The sequence below is a fragment of the Xenopus laevis genome, chromosome 1L (genome assembly GCF_017654675.1).
Source record: "Xenopus laevis strain J_2021 chromosome 1L, Xenopus_laevis_v10.1, whole genome shotgun sequence".
Classification (NCBI taxonomy): domain Eukaryota; kingdom Metazoa; phylum Chordata; class Amphibia; order Anura; family Pipidae; genus Xenopus; species Xenopus laevis.
In genome coordinates, this window is record NC_054371.1 from 159,210,753 (window position 1) to 159,225,654 (window position 14,902).

Sequence of the window (14,902 nt, forward strand, 5' to 3'; positions counted from 1 at the left end):
TGAAAGGAGGTGAAGTTGAAGTCCTGAAGCCACGAGTTCAATTCCTCTGAATGTGGGAGTTTTTTTTTTTGGGCCCCTGCCACCTATTTTTTTTTGGGGGGGCCCCAATTTTTTTTAACTTGTAAGGGGAGAGAAAGAAAATAAAGAACCTCTGTAAAATAAAGCAGTTTTTGGGAACATCAGGACAAAATTTTGAAGTAAAATCCAGGAAAACATTAAAATCAGGGAAATGCACCCATTAAAATACATTATAAATTGGTGGGACCATAAATAAAAAATAATGCGAGGAAACTTAAAATCAGGGTACTTAAAAATCGAGGTTTCACTGTATATACAGTATATATTCCCAAATCCAAGGTGCACACCGTTGACTAGGTTTTTGCCCAGGTGCCAGCATAAAGGATACATAAAACATAAAGTAGGATATATACATTTATAAATAGCAACTTTTGCAGAATGTATGTATTAATCTGGGGAATAAGAAGATGGTGCCATCACTTTACTTTGAACTTTATTGTGAGAGATGGAGTCATTGGCCAGAGAGCAGTGCATAAAGACACTATTGGGCTTATGTATAAGGATGGTAACAATGCACACTCATCTGGTAACCCATAGCAACCAATCATACATTTTCAGATGGACTTTCGGGATATTACAACTGCACTAAACCATTCTGAATTGGAGTGGAAAGTGCAATAAGCATAAAGCAGTCAGCCATTGTAAACTTAATTCCTTCCATCATAAGAATGCTGTTTTCTTCATCTCTTCAATTTGTACGCTACAGCGTATTGATTCATCAAGCAGATGTATAGTATATTGCAGCTGATTAAAGGAAAGCACAAAGGAGACATTCTGTGTTGCTCTTCAGCCTCTGCTTTGATCTCTTTTAATATGAAACTTTTTGTTCCCCATCAGCAATTGCTGAAATACCATCTCCAGCTTTGTGTGTGTGTGGGGGGGGGCAGCTTATGTAAAAGCACATTTGGGAGGTCAGAGAGAAAAAGATCAGCACCTGTGTTTAGATTGAAGCTTTATAAATATTTTTATAAAAAGATTTGTTTCTACAAACAGCACTTGGCTGGACAGCAGGACAGAGACGAAGACACTGCAGCTATGTACACAGGAACAACTAGAAACTCTGGACATGTCTAACAAATATTTAAACAAACATTAGATATGAGCAAATTAGCTTGGAACATATCTGATGAGCAAATATGAGCAAGCAATGGCACTTTCATGTTCACTCAAATACTCTTGAAACATGCCTCAGTAAAGTGTTGACTTTTTTTGCAGCAAGTTGTATAGAAAAGGATTAAAGCAATACTGACAAGGCAATATCGAATTTCAATTGTCCCTACAGCAAAGTGATTTTAGGACCCCCCCACCCTCACATTTTTGTAACAATACCCCCTCCAATGACCCCATGGCCAATGCAGCAGGTATGGGTGGGAAGTTTTGCTCAAAGACAACCACACTCGAGCTTCTGACGTTTGGCTGAACCCCACAACTGAATGCTCGACAAAACAACAAAAAAAGGTAGTTTTTATGTTCTTCTTTATAAACCTAGATCATTTATATTAACACAACAGGTGTAAAATTAAATATAGAGAAAGGTATAGAGAAAATGAATTGATGCATTTTATATATGCCATTTCTAAAGAACGAGTGCAACTTTTTTTTTTGATTTTTCAATGTATTTATTAGAACTACCGTGTTTTTTGGGTTTGCTCTGCACAGACTTTTGCCAGAGTAAGCCAATAATCTACAAAGGGGGGACCAAATGCACAGAACATTTTCGAAATACTACCTCACCCATTTCTTGCATGTTTTTTCTGCAGAGCCCTATGCAAACGGCACAAATGGAAATGCCTGTTACGATCTGGGAAGGAAAAGTTAATCATGTTGGATTCCCACAGCATTTGCTTTGCACAGGAGCTGGCCGAAGTGCTGAACTGCCATAGAATCATCTGTCTTACGGTTAAACAACTGCAAATGGTACTTGGGCTGAACATACACTCATCCAGATTTCCACATAAATATGCATAATTCCTGTGCAAATACATCGCTTCAGAGAGCTATAAAGCACAGTAAAACTGACATTTTGTCATACTCTTTATACACAGTGAGTTTTCACATTGTTTTGAATCTATTCAATATTCCTATTGCCTCCAACCTAATAAGGGTATTTTAAAGACAAACTAGCATGCACACACACTTATATATATATATATATATACACAAACGGAAATGTATTTACTGAGAATTAAAAAACACAAATTTAATAATTGCTTTTAAAGTTAACCAACCAGGGCCATAGTTTATTTGTTCTGTTAGTAAGTATTTCTTAAACAGGGCATATAATAAGCAGTAGTGGACACTTGCAATTCAGGAGTCATAAATACAGTAATGTCCTAGGGGCAATAAAACCTTTTGAGAAATATTCATAGACACAAGTAAAGTAAACACATAAAATGTGTTTTAATGAATGCTTTTGAATAAATAAAAGTGATGTAAACGTTGTATTTAAACCATGTACTGTATGTATTGCCTTCAGTTTATTGGCCCTGTTTCCTATCCAGCCTCTCTATATTCTGATTTTTTTTTCCCTCTGCCCTGCACCCTGGACTTAGCCCTTGTACACCTTGTTCAAGTGATCACCTATTGCATATCAGTGGACTGACATGTCAACAATAACTGCAAAATTCTAATACCTGCAGCATATATGAAATATAGATCATGCGCATTTTACACTTGTTTGCAATCTCTTTTGCATTCATATAATCTGTCATCTACTGTATCTATCATTTATCACTTGTTTGTCCCTGAGGAAGGTCACATTTAGTGACGAAACATTGGCCTAATTCAATACATTTCTTTATTTTTGTTGTGCAAACCCTGCAAGAGCGGTGATATATATATATAGAGAGGGGAGGGGGGGAGAGAAATATAGAATGAGCAAAACATAAAAAAAATCCATAGTCTTCTTTTTCCTGCTGAGCAACCACAGAACATTTTTTTAGTTTAACCTTCTTTTATGACTATCTAATGATATTCTATTTCTGCTTAATTTTGAAAGGTGTTCTGGAACTCTCAGATCTCTGGATGATGTACACAAGCCAGTATTGAAGTGCATATTTGCAATGAGAGCAGTAAAAGAGGTCAAGCAAAGAACAAAAATCCTTGGCCACAAGTAAAAGGACAAATTGCTTTTTACGCAGACATTACAGTTCCAAATCCCTCATCCTCAAGCCATTGTGGCAGTCCACTGAGGTCTAACACCTTGTTAGCATCTATCTCTCTGCACTAATACACTCATTACAAAGTACTCTCTGGTCCTGTATAGCTGCCAAATTGTCAGTAACATTTTCAGGCCAAATTCTTGCTATTTGGTCTGGTTCCAGTGCTCTTAATAAATTAGGTTTAGTGTGGACAGCAAACTAACACCGTGATGATGGGAACAATTTTAACTCTGGGATATGAGCTGATGGAAAACTACAACTCCCAGCATTATCTGACTGAGGCTGAACTACTCCAGTATGTTGCAGCATACATGCATTTACATGCAATTATTAACTGTGCATTGTAAAACTGTTCTTGCTCTGGAATCAAATTCAGGACACAATACTAATATTACAAAGTATATAGCTTGTGTTTGTCAATGCAACCCACAAAAATAAAACCTAATTGAACACTGAGGCTAAATACATTTTGTTTTATATAAAAGTGTCACTAGAAACATTCAGCAAGGCTTTTCTTGGTCAACAAAGTAAGTCAGTTTAGTTTACTGCCACCAAATCTAGCCATAAACAAAATTATATGGTTGTCCAATCTGGTCATTTTTGACTGACTCTGATCCCAAGCATGCAATACCATTAGACTGCCCATAGGCAGTAGAAGGCTTCTTGAAAGCCAGATGAATTTGAAGGATTGTCTAAAAGAGAAGGGAAGCATCTGCATCATATCTACTACTGAAATTAAAAACCTTCAACTACATTTATCATTTGCATTTTGTGCTTCCTAGTCTTTCAATGGATTCCAAATCTCTCACGATACAGCAAGAGCTTCCTGTATATTTTAGAAAACTAAAAATAATTTAGTATGTAAAAGAAGTTCTACTGGTCATATATCTCCACTGATATCTATCTAATATGATGTAGATGCCAAGACATTTACTTAAACTGCACATAAGCAAGGGCCAGTGGCATAAGCTTTTTAACCCTTTCTCTTGACACCCCAAACTCCCATGTCCCTCAGTGACCACTAGTTTATTAATCCCATAACTTGTCCCCACTCATATCCAACCTCTGCATATAGAGTTTTGAAATGGCCATGCAATACAAATTATTTTAATGCATTGTGAGATATCATCTTTGTTCCCGTAGGGCTCCCTTAGGGTCTACGTTCTGTGACTCCAGTGTGGGTGCAGATTCTTTGCCCCCCTTAGCCATGCCCCTGGTCAGGACCCAATCAGGCCTATTCTATACTCAAGGTCTTCCAGCAGTCATTTGATTTGCTGCCTCTAAGTTTAACCCTTGGAAAGACCTGGGGGAATTGATGGACATCACTACAAAATGTTGTGGTCCAGGTCCTCCTTGCACCTGTTATGCTACTGCAGAACAAGTAAAGCTTTAAGGCAAGTCTGTGTTTTCTGTGATCTAGCCAAACAGGCTAAATTGAAAGAAGTATTCCTTAGTTATACCATGCAGGCCTTCAGGGCCGCCATCAGGGGAGGACAGGGGGGATCGTTGTCCTGGGCCCGGAGGGTTTTAAGACTGGAGGGGGGCCCAGCCGTGCTGCTTGGATAGCTGGCCCCGTTGTCACTGAGCTGGAGGCTTCGGAAAGTAGAGTGGGTGGGAACCTGCATCTTCTAACTGCTCTGATTTGTCAGTGAAAGTCCCGGTTAAGCAGCATGGTGATTGGATGGGTGAAATTTGAACCTCCCCTACAGCTTATCCAATCACCATACAAAGTTACCGGGACATACATTTCACTGGCAAATCAGAGCACAGGAAAGCTGAAGACACAGACACCTGATCTTCCCCAAACTCTGCAGTTTAACAACTTACAGGGGCCCTGGTCACCAATTTTTATGTAACCTGTAGGGACCCCGCCACCATTTTTTTCATATTACTTGTTGGGGCCCTGGTCACCAATTTTTTTATATAAAAAATAGGGGCCCTGTCCACCATATATTAATGTAACCTGTAGGGGCCCTGGCCACTTATTTTCTATATAACTTATAGGGGCACTGACTACCAATTTTTTTTTTGATATAACTTGTTGGGGCCTTGGCCACCAATTTTTAATATAACTTGATGGGGCCCTGCCCACCATTTTTTAAATATAACATGTAGGGGCCAGCCACCAATTTGTATTTTAAATAACTTATAGGGGCCCTCGCCTCGAGGTTTTTTTTTTAAATATAACTTGTAGGTGCCTTGCCCAGGAATTTCATTTATATAACTTTGTTATACTATGTTTTTATTTTTTTCAATAATTTGTAGCAGCCCAGGCACTAATGTTTTTTTATAGCTTGTAGGGGGGTCCTGGCCACTAATGTTTTAATAAGTTGTAGGTGGGCCTTAAATGTTTTAACACTTGTGCCTGTGTAGTCTTTGTACTGATGGGTGGGGTAGGGGGGCGAGGGGGCCCAAAAAATTTTGTTGTGCGGGGCCCGCAATATCTGATGGCAGCCCTGCAGGCCTTATCTGCTAGGTCGTTCTGCTTTCCCTAATCCATGCAGTGTCAGAGGTGAATGCAACACACTTTAAAGACTTCACTGTATGAGGGGTGTATTACAAATGGCTCTGAAGCAGAGAGGGTTATACCAAATCATAAGAACACCTGCAATAAACCTGTCACAATAAGTGCTCTATCCCCTCCTCTTGCTTTCATCTCTCTCTAGCTTTTAATGACTCCTCTGTTGCTGCATGTCACTTAACGCTGTCAAGCACATGCCTTAGCTGCTCTCCACACACTAGCCGTGGGCACAGGCACAGCAAGGGGCAGAGCACAGACCTCAGAGTGCCAACAGCTCTTGCACTGTATGGGGACAGAATGGCAGGTGTCAGCATACTCACCGCAGTATGCTAATTGACTTCTATTGTTGGGCCAGGGGATTAGTGGCAAAATACCTATTGTAATTGAACTGGAAAGAAACACTTCTCTCATTCCAATGTATACCGTTAGCATTTGGCTATATAACCTCAGGTAGAAATGGAACCTTTCTACTGTAAAATAGTCTAAAAAGAGTTATAATGTATTCCATTAATATGAATACAATAGTCACAGAGGCAAGACTGAGCTGCTTTGCTGTGAAAATTATAATATATATATATATATATATATATATATATATATATATATATATTGGTTGTTTATACAAAATAACCAGAAAACAATGCAGCCAGTAGGAGTTTACACAGGAAATGTCAAAATACGCCTGAGTAATGAGATGATCTTATATGTAAACAGGCCTCATTTAGTTGGTTTCAGATGGGAACTTCCCATACAGCTTTGTTGGTATGAAGAGATATGAAATGTTTACCGGCATCTAGGCACCCCATTTTTGTGTCTCAGCATTAACCCCATCAGTGTTGTGCTTTGTGGCATTACAAATAAAGCTGAACACATACATGCAAGTTTACAAGTGATATATATTTGTGAAGATGAAGGTCACAGATAAACAGAGTTTTTTTTAATAATTACATACTCAAACACACCAGTAAGAGGAAGTTTCCAAATAAAGAAAACTGCATTTAAAATAACTGCAAAAAAATTAATAAATTAGAACCCCCAGCTCACTTCTAAAATGGAAGATGAAATCTGCTGATGACACAAGAATACTTGAGAACGCAAAAAATCCTAAAAGGAATCCCTAGGGGCTACCTGACCTACAATTAGAAGAATTTTATATTTTGTAATGCAAAAGATGGGTCATGTTTACATGGAGTAGTTCACCTTTGAGTTGTCTTTTAGTATGATAATACTAGACAGTGAAGTTCTGAAGAAAATTATAATTGCTCTTCATTTTATAATTCTTGTGCTTTTTTAATTGTTTAGCATTTTGCACAGGAACTGTTCAGTCTGGAAGCTAAAAAGACCAACCAGTGGTTTCAATGAGAGACTAGAATGAATAGAAGAAGATGAGTGGAAATATAAACAATAAAATATAACAGTAACAATACATTGTAGCCTCACAGAGAAAGCTTCATCTGAAAGCTGGAAAGAGTGAGAAGGCAAATAATTAGAAAACTATACAAAATTAAAAAAAATAAGACCAATGAAAAAGCTGTTAAGATTGGACATTTTATAATATACTTAACATCAAATTAAAGGTATAGATAAAAAATAGAACTTATAAAAAGTTGGTTGACCAAAGTCTCTGAGTCTTTCCCTTGGTTGTCCGACCCAACGATCCTCGTTTCTCCTCGAGTGCAAAACTACAGTCCAAAATTTTCTTTAAAGGTCAGCGCTAACTAAAAGCTCAAGGGAAAAAGTATGATGGAGAAAGGAAAAAGATGAATTTTTTATAGTGTAGTATTTTACTGGGAGTTGTAGTTCCACAACCAAAATAATCTAATTTGGTGCAGTTACCCTTTAAAATTCACCACAGGTGGCTATTAGATGGGTACTTACGAACGTTTAAAGTTAACAAGTGCACATCACGTTTGTTGGAGAATATAAAGTTGCAAAGTATTTCTTCTAGGCTGGAAGAGGTTAAAAATGCGCAAAAATAGTGTAAAGCCCTTTTTATTAAATATCTAAAAAACCAATTGGTTACACTCACATTTTAGTAGTTAAAATCAGGCATATAGTCACTTATCCGTGCAAATCCGTACTGCTACAAGTCTTTTCAGCAAATGCTGTTGGGGTCCCGACCAGCGTTTCCTCCACGATCAGCTTGCTGCTTGGTTGCTTTCTGGACGCTTGGATGTGACGTCTGCCAGCTATGCCTTACGCGTTTCGTCGCTTACCGACTACCCCTTTAAGCCATGCTTTCATGCACATGCATGCAAGATGTGACAACATAATTCACATCTAACACTTTTGGATTGAATCTATCCCAGTATTCACACAGTTTTTAAAAAGTATGCAAACATATCATTTGTACTCATGGCCTACAATTATTTAAAGGGAATATTGTTTACCGCCCAGTAAGAGCATCAACAAGGGTTTTGCTTAAACATTTGAGATTTCAGTTATCATTAGTGGAAATACCAAATGATTAAATAAAAGCAATTATTATAATATAATAATATTTTCTTGGGTGCTGAACATTTCTTTCTGCTTCTCTCGTACTTACAACCATATGTGTGTGTGATCTTTAACCTTGAAAGCAGCAAGTAAGTTGCAGGTAAAACTTAGTCCCTGTGTAAAATGTATAATGAAGCAATAGAATTCTTAATGAATCAGATTAAAATTGAGCGTAGGAATGGCCAGGTATGGGATGACTTTGACGTAGTTGGCCAGCTTAAATATATTGCAATATATGGACAAACAATATCTGTTTTTTTAGTAGCTCAGCTGTATGCACAAAATGTCTCAATGTCTTAAATATATTGAGAATGGGTTGAGTGCAGAGGACCTCTTGTATTTGTTTGTGTATATGTATTTATAGAGAGAGAGAGCGCTCAGTTAATTTTTTTATTTGCAGATCAGTACATAATTAAAATTAATATATTAAAGTAAATAATAACATGCAACTTCAATCCAGAAAGCGAAGGAAAGAAGCAAAGCAAGACAATAAAATGATCTGATTATCTATTGATCTAGATGTCTCAAATGTAGCCACATTTTTCTCAAGAAGCACAATGTGTTCTTTTTGCCATTAGAATATAATCACCTGCCAAACATCTGCATAGGCTAAGGGAAAAAGCTTCTGCATTAATCCAGCCAAAGAGCTTCGCTTATAAAGGCTAATTTGTGTGATGACCTTACAATCCGCTAATAATCTTGTTGTAGAGTTTCATTTTAGCCACATTTTGTGCATGGTATATTTTGAATGTCTAAATGTATTAGCAGAGACCGAGTGAACTGCACAGAATCCCCCTATAGTGCAGCTAGTACAGACTCTCTTTTGTTCATTTCATTAGATGTGCCACAATGTGTGAGACACTGGAAAGCAGACTGCTCCCTGCAGGTTCCAGAGGGTGCGTAGGACATTTGTGAATTTATAGTCGAAATGGAATATACATCATAAGAGCAACACAAGCACTTACACCCAGCATGCATCTTCATTATCATTTACTGTACAGGGAAAGGCTCCCCAACCGTTGCACTTTGGGATCACCATGGAAACGTTTCATCTTGTGCAATATAGCAATAAATTATAATAATTTGTTGTCTTGCAGGAAAAAAAAAAAGTTTTATTACGTTTTTTTCAGGGGCCAAAGTATTTCTTTATAAGTTACTGCTTGCCAGTTCTGATTTCTGGACTCCCACCAAAAATAACAGCCATAAGAACAAACACAATAACAAATGTCAATCTGGTTGTTGAAACACACACAGCAAAAAAAAATGTGCCTCTTTGCTGCGAATGGAAAGTAAAATGATTAAAGGTAATAATAATGGCAGGATTGAACAGTGTCACATAAAAGCAGTGGTTTTGTGACTGTTTTAAATTCATTATTTGATCAAGTATCTCCTTAGCTCAAAAAGTTACAGATCTAGGAAAACCTTATTGTACCAACAAGTGCCAGGCCAAAATAGTGGGGTGCCCTAGGCAACCTGGCCAACTATGTCACCCCTCCTCATGTGCGTGTGTGATTAACCGTGAGTGCAGAGGAGTGCATGCACACACCAACCATTATGATAGATACAAGAATAGCTGCCATAGGTGCTGGTTCGAACTATGGGAAGGCAACAGAGGAGATACGTGCCTGGTGCACCTGCAATTTTGCACCCTAGGTGCTTCTTATGTCTGCCCCTAGTTCCAGCTCTGGTATCAATCTGCAAGCCATAGTTCCAAGAATATCTAGAAATTAGAGGGAAATGTGTCCAATTGTACAATATTCATTTTCATATTATTTCAAGGTATACCTTAAACTGACCGTTTAAGAGTCACAATCAGTATCTACAAATATACAAGGGAAATTTTAGAATTTTATAATGGCTATAAATACTTTAAAATTCTACTAACCTTGTACAGTTGCAGCTCTTTCAGTAAAATGCCCCTCAAATTGTTTCTTACTTTATATTTTATTATATCAAAAAAAGGGGTACAGATAATTTTGTTTACTGCTTATAACTTCTTACATAACTTTTGATAACTAGTGATGTAGAGAAGAATCTTAATCTGTCCTCATCCATGTGGACTGATGCGGAAACCAACCCTTGTCATTATCTAATACAATCCCAAATCTACAAAACTGGAACAAAGCCCAAGCACAGGAAGCTTAAACCTATTGATATTGATTTTTGTACTGTCCATTTATTTTCCCTTGTTGCTCTTCTGAGATTGCCATTGAAATCCACTAAACAGAAACCTACACTTACTAATAAGTTACCTTATTGTTGTATAGCCCTTTAGCACAAAAGTTTAAAAAAAACATAATTTCTCAGCTGCCATTCACTATCATGTACAAATACCCGCCTTAGCATATTTACTTTATGAATATTGAAAAGGATTTTTTATAGCAGGCTTAATATAGGGAAGACATTGGTGTTCATATATGAACGGACACAGTTCCTACCAACCTACAGATATCAGATAGCATACATTTTTGGATAAATTTATTAAAGGAGTGGACACTATTAAGTTAACTTTCAGTATATTAAAGAATGGCCTATTCTAAGCAAATTTTCAATTGTTCTTCGTTATTTATTCAATTTTTATATCTTTTTTTAATTATTTGCCTTCTTTTTCTGACTTTTTCCAGCTTTTAAATGGGGGTCACAGACCCCATCTAAAAACAAATGCTCTGTAAGGCTACACATGTATAGTTATTGCTACTTTTTATTACTCAAGCCTTCTCCTTTTTATATTCCAGTCTCTTTTTCAAATCAATGCATGGTTGCTAGGGTAATTTAGACCCTAGCAACCTGATTGCTGAAATTGCAAACTGAAGAGCTGCTGAGCTACAAATTATAAAAAGTAAAAACCAATTGCAAATTACATCAGAATATTACTCTCTATATCATGTTAAAAATTAACTCAAAGGTGAACAACCACATTAAAAGACAAGCAAAGGCATCATGCACTTGGGGGTGCCAAATGTTAGGCACCCCCAAGTGATTGTATTTACTTACCTGAAACCCAGGGCCGGTGCTCCTATCAGCACAAAAACTGCACCGGCCGGGGTTATACCAGTGAGCACCACAGAGCGATCCTCTTCCGTCTTCCCCTTTCTTGGCGCAGCTGCGCATGCGCAGTAAAACGAAAAGCCAAACTTTTACTAAAAAGTTGACTATTTCATTCAACTGCGCATGTGTTTGCCCCTGGAAATTTGAAGAAAGAAGAAGCCGGAAGAGGATCGATCCATGATGCTCACTGAAATAATCCCGGGCCGGTACAGTTTTCAGGTAAATCAATACAATCACTTGGGGTGCCTAACATTTGGCACCCCCAAGTGCACAAAGCCTTTCCTTCTCCTTTAAGTGCAACTGCAGTTAGATTATGACACTTTTGTAACAGTCATTGTTTGAATCGGTGGCATTCATTACCTGCATCTAAAGCCACTCATTGCACGTTTAGGTGCAAAAGACCAATGCACCCTGTCTGTTGAGATGAACTGCAAACAGTGTACCTATTGAAGCAGGGTAGAAGTTGCTCCAGGGTTCCCACAGCGACCTGCGTCAATAGACAGAGCACACTTATGCCTAAAGAATTATGCAGAGATGTCATTATGAAACAGCATGCCGAAAATAACCAACACCGAATATTTTCAGCACAACTGCATCCGATTCACATCAAAAAGCAAGTGCAATTTTCAAATGCTGGATTTATGAAAAGAAAGCTGCATTGTGGGAATTAAAATGATTTGCACCCAGTGTCGGACTGGCCCGGCTGGACTCCAGGAAAAAACCCGATGGGCCCCCACTAGGCCAGACCCCTCTCTGGATCGTATTCTGTAAAAAAGTTTTTTTTAGGCGCCGCTCATGGCCATCTGCGCATGCACGTGGCACCATTCACTCAGGAGTGGCGCCTTCATGCATGCGCGCTTGGTGTGTCACATTAGGGGGGCGGAGGAGGGCCCTGGACCCTGCTTGCACCAAAAATTACACTTTGCACACTGCACTTGTGCTTGTCAATAGGTTCTTTTATGTCACACAATTTTTTAATTAACAAGATTTCTTGAAAGTAACATTAGACCCACTTAGAATGTAAGCTCTATGGGACAGGGTCCTCCTTCCTACTGTCTCTCTTAACACATGGCATTTAAGTTCTGTGTATATATTTATTATATTTATTGTATTTGTTAATTGTCATCCCTGCGTGTACTTATCAACGTATTATCAACATATTAAGCAATGATAACCCTAAGCAGCTTTATTCTGGCAGGCAGGTGTATAGGGTTTCTACACCTTTATTTTACACTGTTACCCATATAAATGTATGTGTGTGTGTGTGTAATATACCCAAGCTTCCGGGTGAAAATGCCCACTGACTAATGACCTATAAACGACTTTGCTGCCAGTCAATCTAGCTTTTGATACATTTAGAAAGATTGTCCTGTCGGTAATAGGCTTTGGTACTAACTATATAACCTTATTAATCTTTTTCTTCCCACTAATTTCACCCTGGGACATTTGGATAGCTTTCAAGTCATTAAAATTAAGAACAATGATCATGGGAAATTAATTATTCATTGTATCCTTTCTATGTGCATCTAGAGAATAGTAGAAGAGCCCCAGCGAAGAGTTGCTAACCCGAGCAATACATTTGTATTTGTTGTAATAAATGCACTGATGATGAACTGTCTCACACTGTTTGATAGCTGTTGATATACAATCAATATTACATGCATGGAGACACATTGCCCTCACCTGACATTTCTTCCTGATCTCTCGTCTAAACCTAATTTCATGAATATCAGTACTGTTGGATCCTTGTTTGGATTTTCCTTCTGTAGCTAACCATATACCTTTGTCTATATTTCAATCCTAGAAAAGAAATTGTTTTATAAAAAAAAAAATAGGCACAAAGTTGTTCCCCAGTACAGGCACAGGTCAAAACCAAACATTAGTTACATTTTACTAGTCTTGTACAGTTGGATTAATGAAAGCAAATATATGATTAGTTCCTGGACTGAGTCCAACTTTGTTACTTTCCCATGTTTCAGATAAATGCAGCACACTGATGTTTACATTCACACCCTTGGATTCATTTATTAAGCTTGTGCTGGGCAGCTGTTTATTTAGGTAATACTGGGACAAAACCTTAGCAAGCAATGTGTGTAAAAATGATTTTTGTGTATTTACACTGGGCACAATGTCCCTAACATTTTTCATCTATTTACACCCCAGTGTATTTCTATGGTACATTCACACAGTGTATTCAAATGTGTCCAGACCATCACTAGTATTAAAGATAATTAAGTAAGTCATAAGAAAAAATGGAACCATTGTTCAGTATATTATATTTAAGATATAGGCACTGCTGTTCCCCAAGAAAACAACACTTAACAGCATGACCTGCTCCAAGACTACAGACCAACATCTGCTGAGTTAAGGATCTGGTGACATGATAGGAATAAAAGTGATAAAATATTAATTATCCCCACCCTCAACCACAGGCTTGTGGTGCCACAAACAAATGTTCCATTTAAGATGTGGGCACACACCTTATGACAACAATACACACAACAAAATAGAAAGAAAAGAAAATTATATAGATACTGGCCCCTATTTCCACATTGTGCACAAGGAAGGGTGGGTGTAGTGAGACCCTTAGGATGTTGGAAATTAATATATTTTATTAGCCTATCATTGACCTCACAAGCTTTACCATGGATATTAGGAGAATGATACTCACTTGGGCATGAGACCCCCACTTATTCTTATTAGATTTTCTAGCTCATACCTCTAAAAGGGCCAGAACACTTGCCAAATCTTCAGCAAGCAGGAAAGCATACTGAGAGCTGACAAGCTGCATTTCATTTGATAGGCTATATTTTTTAAAAAAATGTACAACAGAACCATGCCAGTTTTCCATGTATAAAGACACAGAGAAAGATTGGAAAATAGATGGATAATTTCTGTGACCAAGTATAGTGAGCAATATAACAGGTATGATTCACTTGTCAAGACATAAGAAAGACTACACCAAGTCTAGAATGCAAATAATAATAGCTGATGATTATGCTTTCTAAAAGTAATGGAAGAAAAGAAAATAACATTTTTACAACATGGCAGTTCCAGAATTATAAACATTTATCTGTACAGCATACGCAGGTATAAAAACATCTGCTGCTATTATCTAACTCCCAGGTCAATTACAAGCAATGCCTGGGGAAAATGTTCAGATATATAGGGAGCCCTAGGGACACAGGCATACAGTACCAGTGAAAGATGAATTTGTGCTAAGGGTTTGCTGAATGAGCAGAGCAATCCAATATGAACAAAAGCAGTTTAGACTTCCAAATAATTAGCATTCAACGTGTTAATTACAGTGCATAAAGAATGCAAATGTATATATGTAGCAAAGCCTGAAGATATACATTTTTTCTTTCTGTAATGTCACTATTAAGTATAAAAGTGCAATACCATTGTTCTAAAAAAAAAAGCCACTGGGACACTTAAATGGTGACCATCACAAGCTATCATAAAATGCAGTTACAAAAGTGATACATCTTGCCATAAAAATGTATATTTTGATGTGGGTACCTATGATGGAAAAATCACATTCTATATATTTAATATTATACATATCATATACTGTATATAGATATATATCATAGTA

At 37.6% G+C, this 14,902-nt stretch overlaps 1 long non-coding RNA gene across 1 annotated transcript; it reads left to right on the plus strand.

The window, feature by feature from the left end:
• Positions 1–1,775: 1,775 nt before the first annotated feature.
• LOC121401423 lies at positions 1,776–3,702 on the plus strand. Its single transcript, XR_005966223.1, has 2 exons — positions 1,776–1,995; positions 3,077–3,702. It is a non-coding gene; the product is annotated as an uncharacterized LOC121401423 (long non-coding RNA).
• The last annotated feature ends 11,200 nt before the right edge of the window (positions 3,703–14,902 follow it).